Raw genomic sequence first — 21314 nt, 5'->3', positions numbered from 1 at the left:
GACAGCAAGGGGCTGTCTTTGCCACAGACAGTAAGCAGAACACAAGGATTAACTTTTCTGGGCTCTGAGCTCTGCAGGGAAACCTGCCATTTATTCTATCTGCACGGTCAGACTCCTTGATTGTCATCAGAGTCGCTAAAGCAAACTCTCTTTTGGCAAAGCAAGGGGATCTCAACGTAATGGCCACAGAGAAAAATCTGTTTTCCAGGTTGTCAGAAATAATGCTGACATGAACCCTCTATCAAAACTCTGGTTGTGAGGAATGATTTTCATCAAAAGGTGCCTAAAAGCTGTCTAAACATTACACAACAAAATGGTTCAAGAGCATAGATTCTACAATCTGTTTGCCTGGGCTAGTTGCCACTCTTCCTAACTCTGTGTTTTCGGACAGATTGCCTGACCTCTCTGGTCTTTTTTTTTTTTTCTCTCAAGTTAGTTAATATACAGTGTAGACTTGGCTTCAAGAGTAGAACCCAGTGATTCATCTCTTACATAGGACACCCAGTGCTCCTCCCGAAGAGTGCCCTCCTTAATGCCCATCACCCATTTAACCCACTCTGCCATCCTCCACCCCATCAACCCTCAGTTTGTTCTCTGTATTTAAGAGTCTCTTGTGGTTTGCATCCCACTCTTAGTACCCTAGTTGGTCTTAGTACCCTAGTTGGTAAATGGACACAATGGTACCCACATCATGGACTGGCTTTGAGCATTAAATGAGACAATCCATATAAAGTACTTAGAACAGTCCTGGAACAGAGGAAGAGTTAAATGGATATTGATCGTTGTTGTTAAATCTTCTCAATTTTAGCTGGCCTATAGAACCAAAAAGTGAGTTATTGTCATCACCAAACTAAAGAAAGGAAGTACCAGCATCGAGTTCACACATTTTGTGTTTAACTGAACCAGCATGCAACCCTCAGCTGTTGGATCATGAAGTCTTGGAATTTTGTGTGAGCTTCACTAAAATTTACTCCTCGTAGAATAGCTTTTACTGACTTGTTCTTTGGAATTACGCCAACTACCCACAAGAAAGGATCTTATGAGACAGACTCATTACGTCAGTGATTGGGGCTCTGGAAGGGATCGTGTTGGGACCGTTGCCGGCCACATCACACAGCACTTTCTGCATTCAGGAGGAGAAATTCCTGGGAAATCAGTTTTCAATAAAACTGTGTTTCTTCTGAACAAGTGGTTTGTTTTATTTTTCTTATGGAGAAATGTGACTAATCATGATCCTTCTTTATTTTGGCTATGAAGAAGCTTAGAGTCAAATTTGTTGCCTTTCTTTAGTGCTTCCATGTACTAATCTTATTCCAAATTTATGTTATTCCTTTTCGTATTTCCCCTGTACTCTCAGTCCCTCGATAATATATTGTATCCCATTGAACAGTGTATATACACTTCTATAATGCCATTTTGGAATAAAATCGGAATGAACGTATAAAACAATCTAAAAATATAGCTCACTACATGTTCCTCTTTTTTCCTCGGTTTAGTTTTTGCTGGTCCTGCTGGTTCAGATGCAATTATTTTCCCAGGATTGGATAAGCCTTACTGGAACATATGAACACAGTACTCAGAGCTTCATGATATCTAGTAGGTAAATAATAGACAGAGGCTAGGCTATGTCTATTTTCCATAAATTTACAGAAATTTGTGAAAAAAATGTTTCATAACCAACCATATGCTAATTTTTTTCATACACAAGTAATTGGTTCCTAGGGGCAGAGAAAATCAGGGGCAAGGGACTAGAAGAGGAAGCAATTATATCAACTTATGGACAACCTCCTCAGAAAGTCCCTCTCTATTCACTCGATTCAAGTCTCATTAACATTCCCCTTCACTGTGTTCTCTGCTATCTTTGCATTTATTATATTCAATGTAATAAGGATTGTTTCTTGTTTTTTACTGCTTTTCTGATGCCCAGGATAGTGTGGTAGATAGACAGATGATAGATAGACAGATAGATAGATAAATAGGTGATATAGACCCAATTCATTTTTTGAATGAATCCATCAAGGGTGCAGAGGAAGGACACTCGACAGAGTGGAATACTTGGTAGACTTGGAAGATTTCTGGGGAATTAACATGTATGTTGCATCTATTAAATAAAAATATGTAAGCCAGACAAAGAAGAGGAAGGAAATTCTAAGAAAGGAAACAGTGTGTGCAAAGTTACAAAGCTGTAAAAAGCATGACCTGCTTGGGGAATTACAAATATTTCAATTTGTCTCCAGGCTGGGTTAAGAGGGAATAGGAGAGATGAATTTGGAATGTGAATTTTATCTTGAGCCTTATAGAGAGTCATTGATGAATTTTAGGAGGGGGACGGGGCAGGTTATGAGATGATCACATATGTGTTTTAGAGAGATTACTTTGACTCCAGTGAGGACTGTGGATTGATGGCAGACATTTAGGAGACCATTACATCAATCCAGGAGAGAAATGATGAAGGTTGAAATTAATTAGGTAGTGGGAGTGTGATGGAGAGGAGAGGTACGCTTGAGAGGTTTTAAGGTGGTAGAATCAACAGACTTAGTGATCAATTGCATAGGGACGATGTGGGAGACAGAGGAGTCTGTAATGCTTCCCACATTTCTATATTGGTGTACAGGATGGATGTTGGTGTCATTTTCCCAAACAAAAAGCAAAAGAAGGAAAGGGGAGTGTGATTAAGTCAACTTTGAATACATTGTGGTTGTGATGCCATGGGTACAGCCAAATAAAGCAGGCCTTTAGATACAAGGATCCAGAGCTCCAAAGACTGATTTGGCTAGACACTGCATAATTTCAGAGGCATCAGTGTATAATTGATAGCTGAAGGCGTGAGTAAGATGTGTTTTCCAAGCAGATTAGAAGAGGGCAATGGATAGAACACTGAAACATTGGACTTTGGGAGATGAGCAGAAAAAGAGGATCCAATGAAGAAGGCTAAGAAAGGGAGCTAGAGTGAAAGGGAAAAATTAGTGAGGTCTCAAGCCAAGGTAGAAAAAAAATCAAGAAATCAGAAGAATCTTGCATTTCCAGAAATTTTACAGTCTAGATATCCTGAGAAATTCTCCTTCTTGTTTTAAGTTTAGAAGCATCTGAGTTTATTCACAGGCTAAGGGCAATTGACTGGCATAGCTGAAAATAGAAAAAGAAAGATAATTGAAGAAGAAGAAGGGCCAGAAAGGTGACTGACATTCATCCATTAACACAGGATACAAGGAGAGAAAAGACTCAAATAAATAAAACCAGAAAAGAGAGGAGACATTACAAATTCTACCACAGAAATACAGAAGGTTGTCAGACACTACAGTGAACACCAACATGCACCAACAAATTTGACAACCTGGAAGAAATGGATGCATTCTAGAAACATACCTTTTAATGATAAATCGTAAAGAAATAGGAAATCCGAACAAAGCAATTACTGGTAAGGGCACCGAATCATTAACCAAAAACCTCCCAACAAACAAAAGTCTAGGATCAAACAGATTCACTGTTGAATTCTACCAAACATTCAAAGAATTAATAGCAATCCTCAAACTCTTCCAAAAAATAGAAGAAGAGAGAACACTTCCAAACTCATTTTATAAGACCAGCATTACGCTGATGCCAAAATGAGATAAGAAGGCCATTTGAAAATAACATGCCAATATCCCTAATGAATATAGATACAGAAAGCATCAACAAAATAGTAGTAAACCAAATTAAATAATACCTGAAAAGGATCATACACCAAGACCAAATGGGATTTATTCCAGGGATGTAAGGATGGTCCAACATCTTCAAATCAATCAATGTGATACCCCACATTAACAAAATTAAGGGCAAAAATCATATTATCATCTTAATAAATGCAGAAAAATAGCTAACAACATTCATCATTCATTTATGATAAAAACTCTCAACAAAATGGGCCTAGAGGGAATATTCCTCAACATAATAAAGACTGTATGTGACAAGCCCACAGCTAACATATTTAATGGGAAAAAGCTGAAAGCTTTTCCATTAAAATCAGGAACAAGACAGGGATGCCCACTGTCAACACTTTTATTCAACATTGTATTGAAGTCCTATGCCAAGCAATTAAGCAAGAAAAGGAAATAGAAGACATCCATGTCTTTCCATGTTGGAAAGAAAGGCGAAAAACTGTCACTATTTGAAGATTCATGATCTTATATATCCAAAACCCTAAAGATTCTACCAAAAAAAAAAAACCCTGTTAAAACTGATAAAAGAATTCAGTAAAGTTGCAGGATACAAAATCAATACACAAAAATCTGTTGCATTTTTATATAGCAATAGTGAATTATCAGAAAGAGATTTTTTTTAAATCTCACAATTGCATCAAAAAGAATAGAATACCTGGGAATAAATTTGGCCAAGGAATTAAAAGACCCACACACTGAAAGCTACAGGACATTAATGAACAAAATTAAAGGCACAAAGAAATGAAAAGCCCATGTTAATGGATTGGAAGAATTAATATTGTTAAAATGTCCATAATATACAAAACAATCTACAGATTTGATGCAATCCCTATCAAAATTCCAATGGCATTTTTCACAGAAATAGAGACAATAATCCTAAAATGCATATAATTACAAAAGACCCCAAATAACCAAAGTAATCTTGAGAAAGAAGAACAAAGTTGAAGGTATCACACTCCCTGATTTCAAACTATATTACAAATCTATAGTAATCAAAATGGTATAGTATTGGCATAAAAATAGACACATAGATCAATTGAACAGGATAGAGAGCCCAGAAATAAGCCCTCAAATCTATGGTCAATTAATATTCAACAAACAATCCAAGAATATACAATAGGGAAAGGATAGTCTCTACAATAAATGGTGTTAGGAAAACTGGACCGCCACCTGCAAAACAATGAATAATCCACTGTCCCATACCATAAAGCAAAAACTAACTTGAAATGGACTAAATACTTGAACATAAGACTTGAAATCATAAAAATATTTTATTATTATTATTATTATCATCATTTATCTTGAAAGAAAAACAGAGGGAGAAAGCAAAGGAAGGGCAGAGAGAGAGAGGGAGAGAGAGAATCCCAAGTAGGCTCTGCACTGTTGGCACGGAGCCTGATGTGGGGCTGGAACTCACAATCTATGAGATCACGAAGAGTCGTGATCAAGAGTCATGATCAATGAGATCAACAGTCAGATACTTAACCAACTGAGTCACCCAGACATCCCATCAATAAAACTCTTAATAAGAAAACATGGTAAGTTCCGTGACATAAGTCTTGGCAATGGTGTTTTTGAACCTGACACCAAAAGCAAAACACAAAAGCAAAAATAAACAGATGGGACTACATCAAACTAAAAAGCTTCTGTACAGCAAAGCAAACCATCAACAAAATGAAAAGACAACTTACTGAATGGGAGAAAATATTTGCAAAACATACGTATGATAAAGGGTTAATATCTAAACTATATGAAGAACTCCTATAACCCCATGGCAAAATAGCAAACAGTCCTATTTAAAAGTGGACAAGAGAGGGGTGCCTGGGTGGCTCTGCCAGTTAAGCGTCTGACTTCAGCTCAGGCCATGATCTCACTGCTTGTGAATTCGAGCCCTACGTCGGGCTCTGTGCTGATAGCTCAGAGTCTGGAGCCTGTTTCCGATTCTGTGTCTCCCTCTCTCTCTGTCCCTTCCCCGCTCATGCTCTGCCTCTCTCTGTCTCTCAAAAATGAATAAACGTTAAAAAAAATTTTTAAAAGGATACATGGTAACAATGGGTGTAGATAATTATATATTAAATACATAATTGTAAATTATGTTATTGTATGTAAATAAATAATTATAATGAATATATTGTGTATATATACATATATATGATTTTATAAGGACATTAAAATGAGAAAGAGTGAAAGCAGCCAAGGATAAGTATTTAAAAACAGTAAGAAATGTTCACAACAGCTGTTTAGGGAAATAGGAACCTAATTCAAGATCTGTAGAACCATGGGGCATGATTTACAGCCTAACTGAGGTTCAAAATGGCAGATTTGCAGGGAAAATGTCATGCATACTAGTATGATTTTTCTCCAGCAGTGCTCAGCAGGACGTCAATGGAGGAAAGAGAAGTTTGAATTCAGAGTTGAGATTTTGCTGGGCTTTGGACCAGAAGTACAGGGAAGTTGAGTAGGAATAGAGGCACTTAATGGTGAAGCCAACGAAATTTAAGCTGGGGTCCTCTGCCCTGTACTGCTGGGAGGGCCAAGCAGAGCGCTCATGTGATCATACCGTTACTTCAATTTTAGGAAAGTCAAGTGTTTCATTGGTTCAAGCCACTCTATTTTTCCACCCTGGCTTCAGGTCTGCCCCACTTCTCTTGTCAGGTCACAGGCATTTTTGTGATCCAGCTTAAGGGAAGCTGAGCGAAGGGTTGGGTTTATGTGATTTGCAGACACTTCCAGCTACTGTGGAGTTACGGTCCTACAGTTAATTTCAAGCTAGGGTTGGCTTTCAGAGAATTTCCACTGCTCCTTGGTCGCCTGACCCTGTGAGATAGATTCAGGGCCAAGAGTCCTCCTGGGGTGTGCCCGTGTCCTATCGTGCCCAGCACCGAAAGGATGTGGGACGTGGTTAATGGGTGCTGACAGTTCGAAGAGCACTGAAGATTAGTCATTGCACGAGAAAACCCGAACTGCCAGGAAATCTTAAAGCTCCTAAATGAAAGAAGCCTGAAGGAAATTTCCCCAAATCTGACCATAATCCTAAAACTGGCATGGCATTACCATAACAAGTTGTAAAGCTGGAGGAAAGTTTACTAACTATTGATGATTAAAAGTAAGTTTTAATCAACCAAACCAGGTCTCAGCCTGCAACTGTAGCCATCCCGTTCGTGGTGAATGTACTTACTGGCCACTGACTGTTTTCTTTTCTACCCTACTTGTGTCTACATACTTCTGCATTGGCCTTATTGTATCATAAAGGTTTCCCTTGGGGCACCTGGCGGGGGTGACTCTTTATCTCAGGGTTGTAGTTTCGAGTCTCACATTGGGTGTAGAGATTACTTAAAAATAAAATCTTAAAAAAAAATAAAATACAGGGTGCTTGAGTGGCTCAGGCAGTTAAACATCTGACTCTTGATTTCAGCTCAGGTCATGATCTTATGGTTTGTGGGTTTGAGACCCGCGTCAGATTCTGTGCTGAGAGCACGGAGCCTGCTTGGGCTTCTCTCTCTCCCTCTCTCTTTCTCTCTGCCCCTCCCCACTCTCTTTATCTCTCAAAATAAACGTTTAAAAAGATAAAATAAAAAATAAGTGTTTCCCTTTTATTATAGTTAGGGCATGATATTCTTTTTAAAAGTATATGTTCAGGGGGTGCCTGGGTGGCTCAGCTGGTTAAGCGCCCAACTTCCAGCTCAGGTCATGATCTGCAGTTAGTGAGTTCGAGCCCTGCCTCCAGCTCTGTGCTGAGAACTTGGAGCCTGGAGCCTACTTTGGATTCTGTGTCTCCCTCTCTCTCTGTTCCTCCCCCACTCGCACTCTGTCTCTCTCTCTCTCAAAAATAAATAAAGATTAAAAATAATATTAATAGAGGCACTGGGTGGCTCAGTCGGTTAAGCGTTCGGCTTCCGCTTAGGTCATGATCTTGTGACGTGTGAGTTTGAGCCCCGCATCGGGCTCTGTGCTGACAACTCAGAGCCTGGAGCCTGCTTCGGATTCTGTGTCTCCCTCTCGCTTTGTCCCTCCCCTGCTCGAGCTCCGTCTCTCTCTGTTTCTCAAAACTGAATAAACGCTAAAAAAATTTTTTTAATAAATAATAAAAATAAAAATTAAATTAAATTAAATTAAATTAAACTATGCGTTCAGATAAGTCACATTATTTATGATGATTGATAATGAAAAGGTTCTTATAAAATATTTGCTCTAAAAAAGAAGCATTAATCCTGGTCAGTTTGAGAACCAATCTTCTAGGCCAACCATGTAGGTGGAGCTCAGATTCCTTTGTCAGGATTCTGCTCTGTGTCTCTCACCTCTCTATATGCTTCCTTCAATTTGTGACCTTCGACCACCCTCACCAACTTTGAGGAGGGCAGAGCTGTGTCCCTAGCCACTGCGGCCCATTTGACTTAAATGATCCAATTGACATAAATTCCAATTGACGTAAATGATCACTTTTGTCTCACTCACACTGGCTTTCTCTCTGTTCCTCAAAGACACCAATCAATGTGCTCCTGCCCAAGGACTTTTGCGCACTCTCCTTCCCATGTCTTTGCATGGCTTGAATCTTATTTTCAGGTCTCAGCTCTAACATTACCTCCCGAAAGGCCTTCTTCTGAATGCCCTGTTCAAAGCCGCTCCCCTATATTCTCCATTACACAATCCTGTTGGGTCTCCTTCATAACACTTACCATTCTCTAAAATCAGCTTATTACTTTACCTTTGTAGTGACCTTCCCCTCCCACCGAAACAGAAACTCTCTGACAGCAAGGACCCAGATTCTTCCTCAGCTCTGCACGTGCCGCCATCTAAACCATATCTGGCACATCGTAAATGTTCAAGTAGTTGTTGAGTGAATTAATGAATCCAAACATACTGGTATGCTTGGAGGCCATAATAAAATACCACAGACTGGGTGGCTTAAACAACAGATAATTTATTTTCTCACAGTTTAGGAAGCTGATAGTCCAAGGTCAAGGTGCCTACAGAGTTGGTTTCCTCTGAGACCTCTCTGGTTGACTTGAACATGGCTACCCTCTGGATCCCCCTTCACATGGTCGATCCTCTGTTCACAGGCACCTCTAGTATCTCTCCACCTGTGTCCTAGCCTCTCCTTCTCATAAGAATGCCGCTCATTGGATGAGGGCCCCACCTTAACGGCCTCATTCAAATTTGACCTCTGATACCATTACATTCTGAGGAGAGCTAGGGGTTGGGATTTCAACAGCTGAATATGGACGCTACCCAACTCAGCCCATAGCTTCATGAGTGGCCCCATCCCTACCTTTAATGCACTTGCAGTATGGGAAGCAGGCATCATTGCAGCCTCAGGAAGCCATTAAGAAATAGCGTAGGCCAGCTAGTCATCAGGTCTCCCCAGGTGCCTAGAATAAGGACAGTGGAACCTTTGGTTGGTCACTGACACATCTGAAGCCTACATGGAAGGAGTTTTCTAGAGATGGTTCTAAAGCATAAGAAAGAGCATCGCCACCACCCCCATCCAGTGGTTGTCTCCCGGGCTGGCGTCTATTAACATCCCCCCTCCCTCCGCCCAGTGGCTCTCTGTGTGTTTGGCCATCTCTAAGACAGATGGGGCCAGCTTGCCCGGCAGGAATAAAGGGTGAGGGACTGCAAGCTGCAGAAAGCAGTCAGTGCCGGGGAGGTCTGGTGGGCAGGATGCAATCAGCCTGCATCATCTGCGGCTGTCTGGGGATCGGATTTCCAAATCACCTGCTCTGGGCCAGGCTGCAGGAACCGAGCTGTCAGACAAAGACTGGTAATTACCCCAGACTCATCTACACCTTCCCTGTCCATGTCCTAATTGAGGTTTAATGGCTTTGGTCACAGGAGGGATCCTTTCCTGCCTTTCTAGACATAGATTCTTTCATCTGAGCATTAAGCCAATTAGTTTTAGCATCTGGGGTAATTGACAGAAGTCAGGCCTGACAGCGTGGAATTCTCAGGCCAAGAAGGTCTTTGTGGTGGTCGTCGTTGTTGTTGTTGTTGGTGGTGGTGGTGGTGGTGGTGGTGATGGTGGTGTGTGTGTGTGTGTGTGTGTGTGTGTGCGCGTGTGTGTGTGCATGTTCTCAGTGTTATTCAGATGCAATCTAGATGATGGAGACTGAGGTAGAGATGGAGAAGTCAGAGCATATGAGGCATCTATGATGTAAGTGACATGACCTTTATTTACACCTTCCATTTCTATCTTAAATACTTCTTCTACCGGGTAGGCTCTAGATTTACCATATAAGATCGAGCATTAAGATATTATCCTTTTAGCATAGTTTATGATCTATTTAGAGATGGCTCTGGAGACTGACTCACCCCCACTGAGTGGTGTTTCTTCTTTCAATTACCTGCCTTCGTTATCCTAACTGCTTGCCTTTCCCTTTTGCCCCCCTCCCCTCCGCTGTCCAGTCACCCACTCCAGCAAAGACAGTTCAACTAAACAGATCCCTTGAGATTAAACGGACTGACCACAGACTAGGCAGCACAAAACTCTAGCTAAAAGGCCTGAGGACAGTGACCATTTTCTCCTTGGTTTTCTTACCTGCCAGCCTGTAGAAACACTTGGCCTCCAGGAACGTTTGGAACCCCTGTATAAATGGAAATGTGGTCTCAGTTCTTGGCAAGTGCACATTAAGGGTTCAGGCCAGACTGCTGGTCCCCCCTTTGTGTGGGTTGGATTGACTTCACCCAAGAGGCAGGAAACAGCTAGGGAAATGGATTACTGGTGCAGACGTGGATGCCCTACAGCCAGCACCTGATGGGATTTTAGCTCTGCCCTCTAGACTCCGGAACCCGTACCATGGCTCTACGTAACCCCCGAAGCGGTCTCCCCAAGAGTGGGATGATTATTAGAACTTTGCTGTGGAGCAGCCAGTTAGCTCAGATTTTCCTTAAGTGTGAAACAGAAGATCATAACCTTCAAAAATACTCTTCTCAGAAGGGGAGGTGTGCATGCTTATTGAGTTATTAGGTGATGTTCTAGTACTGAATGGAAACAGGAAGTGGTGAGTGGACCTTCGAAAGCCCGTGAATGAGCAGGTCCTCTGCTGATTTGTATATTTCAACTCTGAGCCCAAGGTGGCCTTCTCGTAGGTCATATTATGGGAGGAAAGCAACGGACATGCACAGGACTTTTATTTTAAAAAAAAAATTTTTTTTTTCAACATTTATTTATTTTTGGGACAGAGAGAGACAGAGCATGAACGGCGGAGGGGCAGAGAGAGAGGGAGACACAGAATCGGAAACAGGCTCCAGGCTCTGAGCCATCAGCCCAGAGCCCGACGCGGGGCTCGAACTCACGGACTGTGAGATCGTGACCTGGCTGAAGTCGGACGCTTAACCAACTGCGCCACCCAGGCGCCCCAGGACTTTTTTTTTTAGATATCCAGACACACATGAGTGAAACACTCATGGGGGTCATACATAGTTCATTCTTGAAAAGATTATTCCAATCAATCAACCCACAAGTGCCTCCTAACCTATTCAAGTACACTTGAGATGCCACAGGACACACGAAGGATAACATCCCTTGACATGTTTACAACATCATTGAGGAGGAAAGCGGAGAGCAATAGAAAAAAAAAAAAAAGGGAAAAATTACAGAACCAGCCAGGGTCCAATTAAGTGTTGGATTATATAATTTACAGCAAAAGTACTCTCGGGAGGCCAGGAGGAAAAGAGAGAGATGAAGACAATCACTCATATCTATGGAGTACTTACCATATGTCGAGCACTTTGTAAATACCTGCTAGGCATTCGCTTAATTACTAACCTTCGCAACACTCTACGAAGTGGGTACTGTTATCGTTTCCATTTTACAAATGCTTAAAGAAGTTAAATAACTTGTATGAGGTACACACTTAATGAGTGACTTACTACTTTTCTTTAGCCAAATAACTCAGTCACACAAAAAGACTGTTACGTTTAAAACAAACAAAAAAATCCTGTATATACCCATCACCCAGCTTGAGATATAAATGTTACCAAGAGACGGAGCTCTGTGAATGCCCCTCCCTGATCACATCTCTCCTTCCTCCCCCTAGAGTTAACCCCTCTCCTAAAAGCACAGCTCAGATTTTTAACTTTTTTAAACTATATCCTAAAGAAATGAACAAAAATGTTAGCCATCAGAAAGATGTCACGAGGCGGTTCATTTGAATGGTGATTGGGATCTGGATTAGCAAAGAGAAGGGGCTTTGCGGCAGTGAGAAAGCGTGACAAAGGACCAGAAGGCTGGGTTAGGAGAAGGACACCTGGGACAAGTCTTGCCTGGAAGAGAGGAGACATACTGGCGAATGCTCAGAATAAGATGTCGTCATTACAAAGTCAGATCATAAATGGCCTTGATCAAGGCAATGTGATAGGCAAGAAATGACAGAGCAAAATGAAGTAGTCATGCATAAGTCATGCTTTTCAGACTTCACCAGTGAATCATTCTTGTTTAGCATTGTGCAGAGGACCTTGCCCAGGGCCTGCTACATAGAAGATGTTCAACAAATGTTTGTTCAATGAAAAATCACTCAATGAACTACTAGAAAGCCTGTGTGCCCTCTGGCTCATTAGAATTGCCAGATGTGTGTGTGTGTGTGTGTGTGTGTGTGTGTGTGTGCGCATGTGTGTGTATGTGTGTGAGAGAGAGAAAGAGAGAGAGAGAGAGAGAGAGAGAGGAGAATGGAGCAGAGCACAGAAGACTGGTATTATTGAACATGAGAAACTTTACTGAGCAGTCGAAGAGGTTTGCTTAGAGGCAGAGGCAGTAAACCTGGACCAGTTCACAGAGAACATCAGCACATCCCAAGAAAAATCCGAAAGAGATGAATCTTTGTTCCACAGATGAAAATCACTTGAGAACCCTTGGTGTCACATTGGTGACAGCCATTCAGCTCCAAGAACCAGGCTTCTTTGCTCCCTAGAAGAGGGGATGTCGCCGTTCCCCCAAGGGACTCCAGGCCCAGAGAGTTGCAGTCTTATGATTGCTCGTACTTTCCTTAATGTTATATTCCATCATCAAATGTTCTAGCAGGAGCTCTCACCAGTACCCAACCTTCATGCCTTTTCATTGTTTATGGGCTAATGTCCAAAATTACTGACATGGCATGCAGGGAAGGCACTTTGGCCTGTATTTACTTGTCCAGTCTCATCGTCCGTCACTAAATTTATGCTATGCCAGGGTTCTTTGCTCTTCCCCAAGTAGGCTGGATGCTTTCCTACCTCCAGATATTTGTACGTGTGATTTTCTCTAGCAAATATGTCCCCCACTTCCTTTACCATCTACAGCAATCCTACATTCTTCCTAAAGTACAAACCAGATGGTACACCCTCTATGTCATCCTCCCACCCTTCCTCAGAGTTAAATTAATTTCTCCCTCCTCTGGGTGCATATTTCTATTACAGCATATATCCCATTGCATGGTAATTATGGGTCCATTTATTTTCACAGCTAGACTATAAATTCCTCAAGAGCAGAGACTTTATCCCCGAAACACCGGAGGCCGTCAGCACAAACCGTTATACACTGATTTCTAATTAAATACCTTAATGGTATTTAATTATATGGTTAATTATAGATTTTATATAGATAGCCTCGGTTCTAGGGCAGTATTGAAGTATTGAAAGTTACACCCGGGGTAACTTTTTACCCTCTTGACCAGCCTTCAGTCTACCCCAAGAACAACACCTTGTGGATGGTCACGGCTTTGGAAAAATGCTTGCAGAGCCTGGGCGGGGATGCACCTGTGCGTTTGTGTCAGAAAGTTAATGCGCACATGGCACCAGCTCCACGGCAGAGTTGAGGCTGCCCTCTCCCTGAGTCATTACGGGAGAAGGAAATTCTGTTCCACGGTATTCATGATTCAGTTCTATAGAGCCACAATTCTGAGCCTTCACGAAGACCCGACATTTGGTTATAATCAAACAAATGCCAACAAACTACACAGTGCAATTGTTCACCAAATGCAATACGGAAGCGACGATTTTTAAACAACTCATCCGTACGTGATGCCGGACGACTTGTGTTGTGCATCTCCCCCCCTCTGGACAGATCTACATATCCGGTTTCTGAGGCTCTAGATGTGGCGACAAACTCTTAATTTTTTGTAAGGGCAAACTTTTTCAATTACAAACACGTAAGATCTCCCTGGAAGCAATTGGATAAAGAGCTAGTCTCCCTTTATATGCAGGGGATGCATTCCAAGACCCCCCAGGGGATACTTGAAACCATGGATAGTACTGAACCTTACATATAGTATGTGTTTTTCCTACACACATGTACCTACGATAAGGTTTAATTTACAGATTAGGCACGGTGAAAGATGAACAACAATAACTAATCGTACAACGGAACAGTTATAGCAGTACATGGTAATAAATGTTATGCGAATGTGGCCCTTCCCTCGCTCAAAATATTATTGTGTTGCCCTTACCCTTTTTCTTGTGGTGACATGGGATGATAAAATGAGATGAGGTGAAGTGAGGTGAAGGACGGGTAGCGTCAGGCTACCATTGACCTGTTATCACAGGCATAATCCGCCTCCCGACCGTGGCTGACCACAGGTAACTGAAACCATGGAAAAAGAAACCACAGATAAAGGGGCCATACTGTAATGGGAAGTACAAGGTGTGGAGAATACTGATCGCTTCTGATTTACCAGTGACCCCAGCGAACGTAGCGGAAGGCATGAAACTCCCCTTCTAGTCTCTCCACCTTCACCTCCAGTTCTGTGCACGCCTCTACGCATCCCCACCTCCTCGCCATCTCAGCAGTAACTGAAACCTTCGAGGCCTCGCGGACTCAGGGCTGGGACACAGGATTGCTCAGACAGATTAGTGGTTATGAACGATGAAACCTCAGCTTCGCTTTCAGTCGATTTTCGCGGGTGACTTCAGGAACCTAAGCTGGACTCTTGGTACTGTCATTATTGGAAGGTGCCTTTCCAGTTGCCAACAACAGGCTTATCAAATAACCCATCACACATAACCCATTTCTAAGGCTGCCATGTTGGATAACTCATGGTGGGGAACCGCATAGGAAAATAAATCCGCATGTCTCTTGCACGGTATACAAGAGGAAGTCTTTCATAATAAGACGTGAGGTAGCTGACTCCTGCGGTGCATTCCTATATGACAGACAGTTGTTCATTTCGGCGCAGTTAGCACTTCTGCCCAGGAACAGATCTTTACATTGCTAATGAGACATCTGATGCATTATTGAGGTTCCCTAAATCTCAGGAAGTCAATGACTTGTTATACAGCTAGATTTGGAGTAACCAGTTCAAGATAAATGACTCTATTTGCTATCATAGAAGATACACATCTTCCCAGGGAGACAAATGGTCAATTAAAAAAGAAAGGATGAAGACATCTGGGCATTTGGTTCCCTTTGGGAGCTTATTAACTTCACAAACAAACATGCCTTTTCATTTTCAATTAGCAATAATTTTGAGATAGATTCATCTGATAGAGGACAGCACTAATGGGTTCAGAATCGGTCCCTCTGAGTATTGCACTCTCGGTCAAAGGTTTTCCTAGACATCAAGAGAAAGACTGTCCACAGATTTGGAAGTTACTTACCTTATGGGAGAAGAAGAGATAGGTGGCTAAAACTTCTCCAAACATGATTTTCATAATTGAAGTTGTCTTGCTCAACTTGGTAGGCCCATTGCTTCTTTGACAAGTCTGAAATGTCTAACAAAAAGAAGGAAGAAAAAGGAGAAGAAGGAAGTAGAGAGGAAGCAGAGGGAGAGAAAGGAAGAAAGAAAGAGAAGGGGAAAAAATGGACCGCAAATAAAAATGTTTAGCCATAAACTGCTTCGCACTTTTCATCTGGAGAATGTCATGAAATAGCAACGTTCCTCATTTTTCAGGCTTTCTCTTATTTAAAATATTTCTATGTGTTCATAATTTTCTTTTTAATTCTCAGAAAGAGAATCTTGCCTTTGTGACTTATGGTGTTAAGGTCTGGTGAGTCCCAACTCATCCATCATTGGTTATAGAATAGTTGAACCCTTCATTAAAAAAAAAAAAATTACGTTCCTTTATTTTTGAGAGGGAGAGACAGAGCGTGAGCAGGGGACGGGCAGAGAGAGAGGGAGACAGAATCTGAAGCAGGCTCCAACCTGGGGCTCAAACCCATGAACTGCAAGATCATCACCTGAGCCAAAGTCAGATGTTTAACTGACTGAGCCACCCAAGCACCCCCAGAAACAAAAATTTTTAATTTACATATATAATATATATGTTATATATGTATATTCTAATATGTATCTTATAAATGTATATATATATATTATATATATTTAATCTTTGACCATTAGATGCTGAGTGTTTCCATAATTTATGTTATTCATTCCTCACTTACTAGTTGACAGAGTCAGTAAGTGACATAACAAAGATTCAAAGTGAATACTGGCTCCAACCTCGGTCCCCAGTCACCAGGAGATGTGACCCCTATCAATTGGTTAGTAGTCTATGCATTTTACTAACTCTGTCATCTCAACCACATTACCTAATCTCAGAGAGACCAAGTTTTGTCATATGTGACTTGTAGGTGGTAAAAGCTAGTCTATCATATTTTTATGAGGATTCCATAGGATAAAATGGAATAACATCCAACAAGTAGAGGCCACTTAGAAAACTTTAGTCCTCTTCCTTATAAATAAGACATTTGAAATTACGGAGCTTCTTACTTTGCCCTCAGCATCTCCCTCCATCTTGTTTCTCAACGGTTCTACTGAGAAAATAAATAAATAAATAAATAAATAAATAAATAAATAAATAAATAGGAGGTTGCTCTTTATGGCTTCTGAAAACGTTCATCTCAGTTCCTTCCACAAACGTGAACTCAAAGGCATGGAGGTAGACTTTGAAGAAAGTGTGCCTCAATTGCGTCGCTAAAGCAGGTGGCCCATGACTCTAACTTTTCCAAAAGCCAAGTCATTCCTAAAGTCAGCAGTTCAGTCAATGGACCCTGACTCATTGGTGGGTCATAATATTCATTTCCTGGGTTACAATCAGCATTTTCTTAAATACAGTGGAACACAAAGAAAACCAAATAGAATTTGAAATATCAGTTTATTACACACAGATAGGAAAAAGAAAGTAAGTTCTGTTTTGTGTGACTTATTTCGGTTGTCTTTCATCTGTGCACACTACTTTACCATGTAATTGTCACTTCAACTCATCGGTGGTTTCTCGGAGGTAAATGTCACAATCAAGGGGCTCGTAAGGAATTTCTTTTGTAACTGAGGCTAATATAAATTGATAACCTCATATTAACTTGGTTCAGAAGCTGCCTAAATCTTTTTTAGCAGTATCGATCCACCTGCGACAGTTTGAGATCCAAAATTAATTTCTCAAAGGATTGGAATCCAAAGGTCCTAGAGGATTGATGGCTGGTATAGTTCTTGTCTAATCCATTTAGCTACCTAAGGGTGTGTCCTCGGTCACCTTAAGTCTGAAGAACTCCACCAAAGCTTTCTCGGCCAGCAATAGCCCTACTAGTACAGAACAAGTGAAATGACACCACAAGGAAGCAATTAGTCAAATCGATAGGGTGGGACATCTCTACAGAACACAAATCTGGATATCAGCAACAAGTCTATTGCATAAAATTTACAAAGGAGAAGGAGAGGGAGAAGATGAGCTGTAGAACAAGGGAGCTTTAGGGGTAAAACAACTAATGTAAAGACAGGACCCGGCTTGGATTCTGAACAATAAAAAGGCATGTTGAGGAAATCCGGGGAAAAATAAATATGGACTGGGTATTAGATGATTTTAAGGAACTCTCATTAATTTCGTTTGGTGTGATATTGACATCGTGATTACAATAAAAGGAGAAAGCCCTTATCAGTCAGCAGTGCATACAGAACAGAGAAAAAGACATAACATCTGTACTTGCTCTTAAACCTCTGAGTAAAGAAGATGTGTACATGTGTGAGAAGGATTAGATAATAGAAGATTGGTTGAAAGTTGAAAAGTGTGAAAGTTCAGGATAGATACGCAGAGGTTTGTGACACTATTCGCTCTACGTTCGCATTCATGTAACAATTTCCAAGATAAACAGTTAAGTGTAGTTAGCCCCAGCACAACAGAAACACCAGTGTAAAACTTCAAGGCTACAATTTTGTGCTCTCTTGTATAGCCATATACCAGGGGGACCCAAGACGGCATTCACCAGGTTTTGTGCACTGACTTTGAACGCTTTCCAAATGTGATAATCTGGTGCTCGTTAGTTTTTTTTTTTTTAAATAAAAGATCACATGCGCTGTTAGAAGCATCAAAACTTCATTCTATTCATCTTGGGCAAAATATTCCTCCCAGTACTGCTTTTTTCCTTGAAAGAGGAGGAGGGCAGACAGAGGCTGGGGGTGAGAGGTCGGGGAGGAGAAACAACCAGTGAGTTTTCCACTTTCGGGAGAATGGCAAGATCCTTGGGGAGACAGTAAATTGAAATTAAGGCTGTTCCAGGCCGTCTACAGGATATGCCTGCAAATGTAGACATATCTAAATGGTGAAAAAGTCTGTTTGTGCCCATTCATATGAAGTGAATGCCTTGTAATGTGCTCCAGCCCCTGGGAATGGTGGCTGGATTCAGGAGCGGAGGCCGGAAGAATGGGATGGATTTGACATAAGTACTTTTAAGTGCTCTGAAGGCTGGGCTGCTCCCTGTGGTTTAATAGCAAGGTCCACTGGGAGCCACAAGGAAGGAGCCGAGTGAATCCCTACAGCTTTTCGTTTTAAGGATAACAAATCTTAAAACAGGTGTGAGCTCAGAAAGATCCTTTTACTTCTTGTTTTCAGTCTGTTGTGGCCAGCCAGCTCTCTGTGTATCATTATCATTCCACAGAGCGAGGTCTGGGGTGAGGGAAGGGAGGAGAGGTAAGAGAAGCTGAACAAACAAAAATTGCTTCGAGTGACTAATATTCATTAAGTCCACTGGTCATGCGCTATGAAATTTATTAAACTGTGGTTTCCAAGAGAATGTATTAGTGGAGCTAATGAACACAAATAAAAAAGAGGCCTCCAGGAAATGACTTCCTGGGCCTGGATGAGACTGCTGAGTAATGTGACAAGAGATTATAACTTTAAAAGCTCCTATTATAGTCTAGGAGGCTGATTATTGGAAGGGGCTGCCCTCGTAGGGGAGGGAAGATAGGAGGGAGACTAAAAGTCCGACTCCTCTGAAAAAGGGGCCTAATGCTTTGCATTTATATTCATTAAGGAGGGAGGCTGTGTGCTGAAGGCCTCTGAACCCCTGTGCTGCCATCTGGTGGAGAAGGTACTCAAGAGGTCATAGAATACAGACGACAACCGCCATCTTTAAGACGTCAGGAATTTGAAGGTTGGCTTTACTGTTTCCTGAGTAATTAACCACTGTACATAATTTGCTTTAAATACGGTACAGAGAGAGCTCATTCTGCTGTCCTATTCCATCTGGATCTTAGCAATTAACACTGTGTGGCCTTACTCGCAGTACTAGGCTAAGTTGTTACCCATCCTAAGGACGTCTGTTTTCATAACATGGTCCAGTTTCTCCAGGCAGAAACCTTGGGATTATCCTTGACTCTCCTCTTTCTCCCACACCTGTCATCCAATCCAACAGCGAACACTGTGGCCTCCCTAGTCACCGTATCCCAGGACTTCTCCTTATCCTGTCACCCTGATTTGAACTGTTGCCGTCTCTCTCCCCACATGCCTCCAAATAGCCTCCAAATGGCGGGCCTTGCCTCCAACCTTGCAGTCCGTAGGCTGTTCTCCACCAGTCGCTACGTAAACCGTTAGAACCTGTTAGATCATTTCGCTGCTCCGCTCAAAACCTTCCGCGGCCCGTAAGCTCACTCAGAAGAAAATTTAAAGTCATACGATGTGTTTCAGGCCCTAACCGATCCGGCCCAGCTCCCTCTAACTTCATCTCTTATGCTTTCCACTCACTCAGTCTGGTCCAACCGCACTGGCCTCCTTGCCAGTCCTCAGAAAGGCCACACATCCCTGACTCAGCTCCCTTCGCCTGGAATGCTGTTTGCTCCAGACATTGGCATGGCTCTCTGTCTCCCGTTCTCCCAGGTGTCCTGCCAAAGGTTACCCTATCCAGGAGGCCTTCCACTCCCATTCTACATAAAATAATACCTCTTCCTCTTCCTTCAGCATTTTTATTTCTTTTCTTGGACTTATTTTATTAGCAGCATTTATCACCTCCTAAAATGTTATATATTTATGTGTTTCGGTCCTTATTCTCATCTTCCCCAAATCCCCTTACAATGGAAGCTCCATGGAATTAGGGATTTGGGGGGAATATAGTATACTTAACATAATTCGGGGGTTTTTTCCTTTCCTGGCACTTCAACAGCTGGCAATGCCAACCTGCTTATAATCATTAAAGACTCTTACTACCTATAAGCTCCGTAGAGGCAGGTATCGTGTCTGACTTAGGCCCCTCTATTGCCAGTGCTGAGGACTGAGTCTGGTAAATGGTCTACATACCATAAAACTGTGTGGGGTTTTTTGGTAGGTTTATTAAGCTGTGCCTTAGAAAGTATAGAATGCTTCACAAACTTGCCTGCCATCCTTGCTCAGGGACCATGCCAATCTTCTCTTTATCGTTCCAGTTTTAGTACATGTGCTGCTGAAGCAACCACAAGCGGCTTTTTAGTTAATAGCTTTACGTATTAAATTCACTCATTCTAAATATCCGATTCAATGATTTTCCACTCGGATTTTACGGAGTTGTACAACCAATTCCACAATCCAGTTTTAGAATATTCCCCCAAACTCCAAAAAGTACACTCACGTCTATTTGTAGTTTATTCTCACAACACCCTCAGCCCCAGGCAACCAATGATCTGCTTCCGGGCTCTATAAATTTGCCTTTTCTGGAGATTTCATAGATATGGCATCATACATATGTAGTTATTTATGGCCTCTTTAACTCAGTATAATGTGTTTGAGGTTTATTCAAGCTGTAATGTGAATCAGTATGGTTGTTATTTCCTTGTTATTGCTAAATAGTACTGCCTTATATGGATACACCGCTTTTAATCCACTCATCACTTGATGGACATTTGAATTGTTTCTACTTTTTGCTGTGAACACTCACATACATACCTTTGCATGAACAGGTTCCACCCACCCCCACCTCCCCCACCCCTGCCCGGAAGAGATTTCTAACAGGGAAATTGCTGAGTCATATAAAGTCATGTTTAACTTTCTGAAAGCCTACCAGACTGTTTTCCAAAGTGAATGTGCCATTTTATATTCCCATCAGCGACACATGACTGATTGTCAGTATCGTCTGTCCTTCACTTCATAGACATTCTAGTAGATACTCACAAGAATATCATTATGGTTTTCATTTGTTTTTCTCTTAGAGCCAACGGTGTTGAACATTTTTGTTTAATTCAAAGTAATTATTAGCAGTTTTAGTATCTTCATTGGTAAAATGCCTATTTGAATCTTTTACCCACTTTTATATCAGTTTGATTGCCTTCTTGTCATTGAGTCATAAGAGTTCTTTATATATTATAGATTCTGGTACTTCACTAAAACCAGGACTTGCAAATATTTTCTTCCTGTCTGTGACTTATCTTTCCATTAGTTTAAAAGCGTCTGTTGTGACACAAACATTTTAAA

At 41.5% G+C, this 21314-nt stretch overlaps 1 non-coding gene across 1 annotated transcript; it reads right to left on the bottom strand.

The window, feature by feature from the left end:
* Window positions 1–20216: 20216 nt before the first annotated feature.
* Window positions 20217–20319, bottom strand: LOC125155923 (U6 spliceosomal RNA). The gene has a single exon (XR_007148431.1). It is a non-coding gene; the product is annotated as a U6 spliceosomal RNA (small nuclear RNA).
* Window positions 20320–21314: the final 995 nt, after the last annotated feature.

The sequence above is a fragment of the Prionailurus viverrinus genome, chromosome F1, assembly GCF_022837055.1.
Source record: "Prionailurus viverrinus isolate Anna chromosome F1, UM_Priviv_1.0, whole genome shotgun sequence".
Taxonomy (NCBI): Eukaryota; Metazoa; Chordata; class Mammalia; order Carnivora; family Felidae; genus Prionailurus; species Prionailurus viverrinus.
This window is presented reverse-complemented; position numbering and strand designations above follow the sequence as displayed.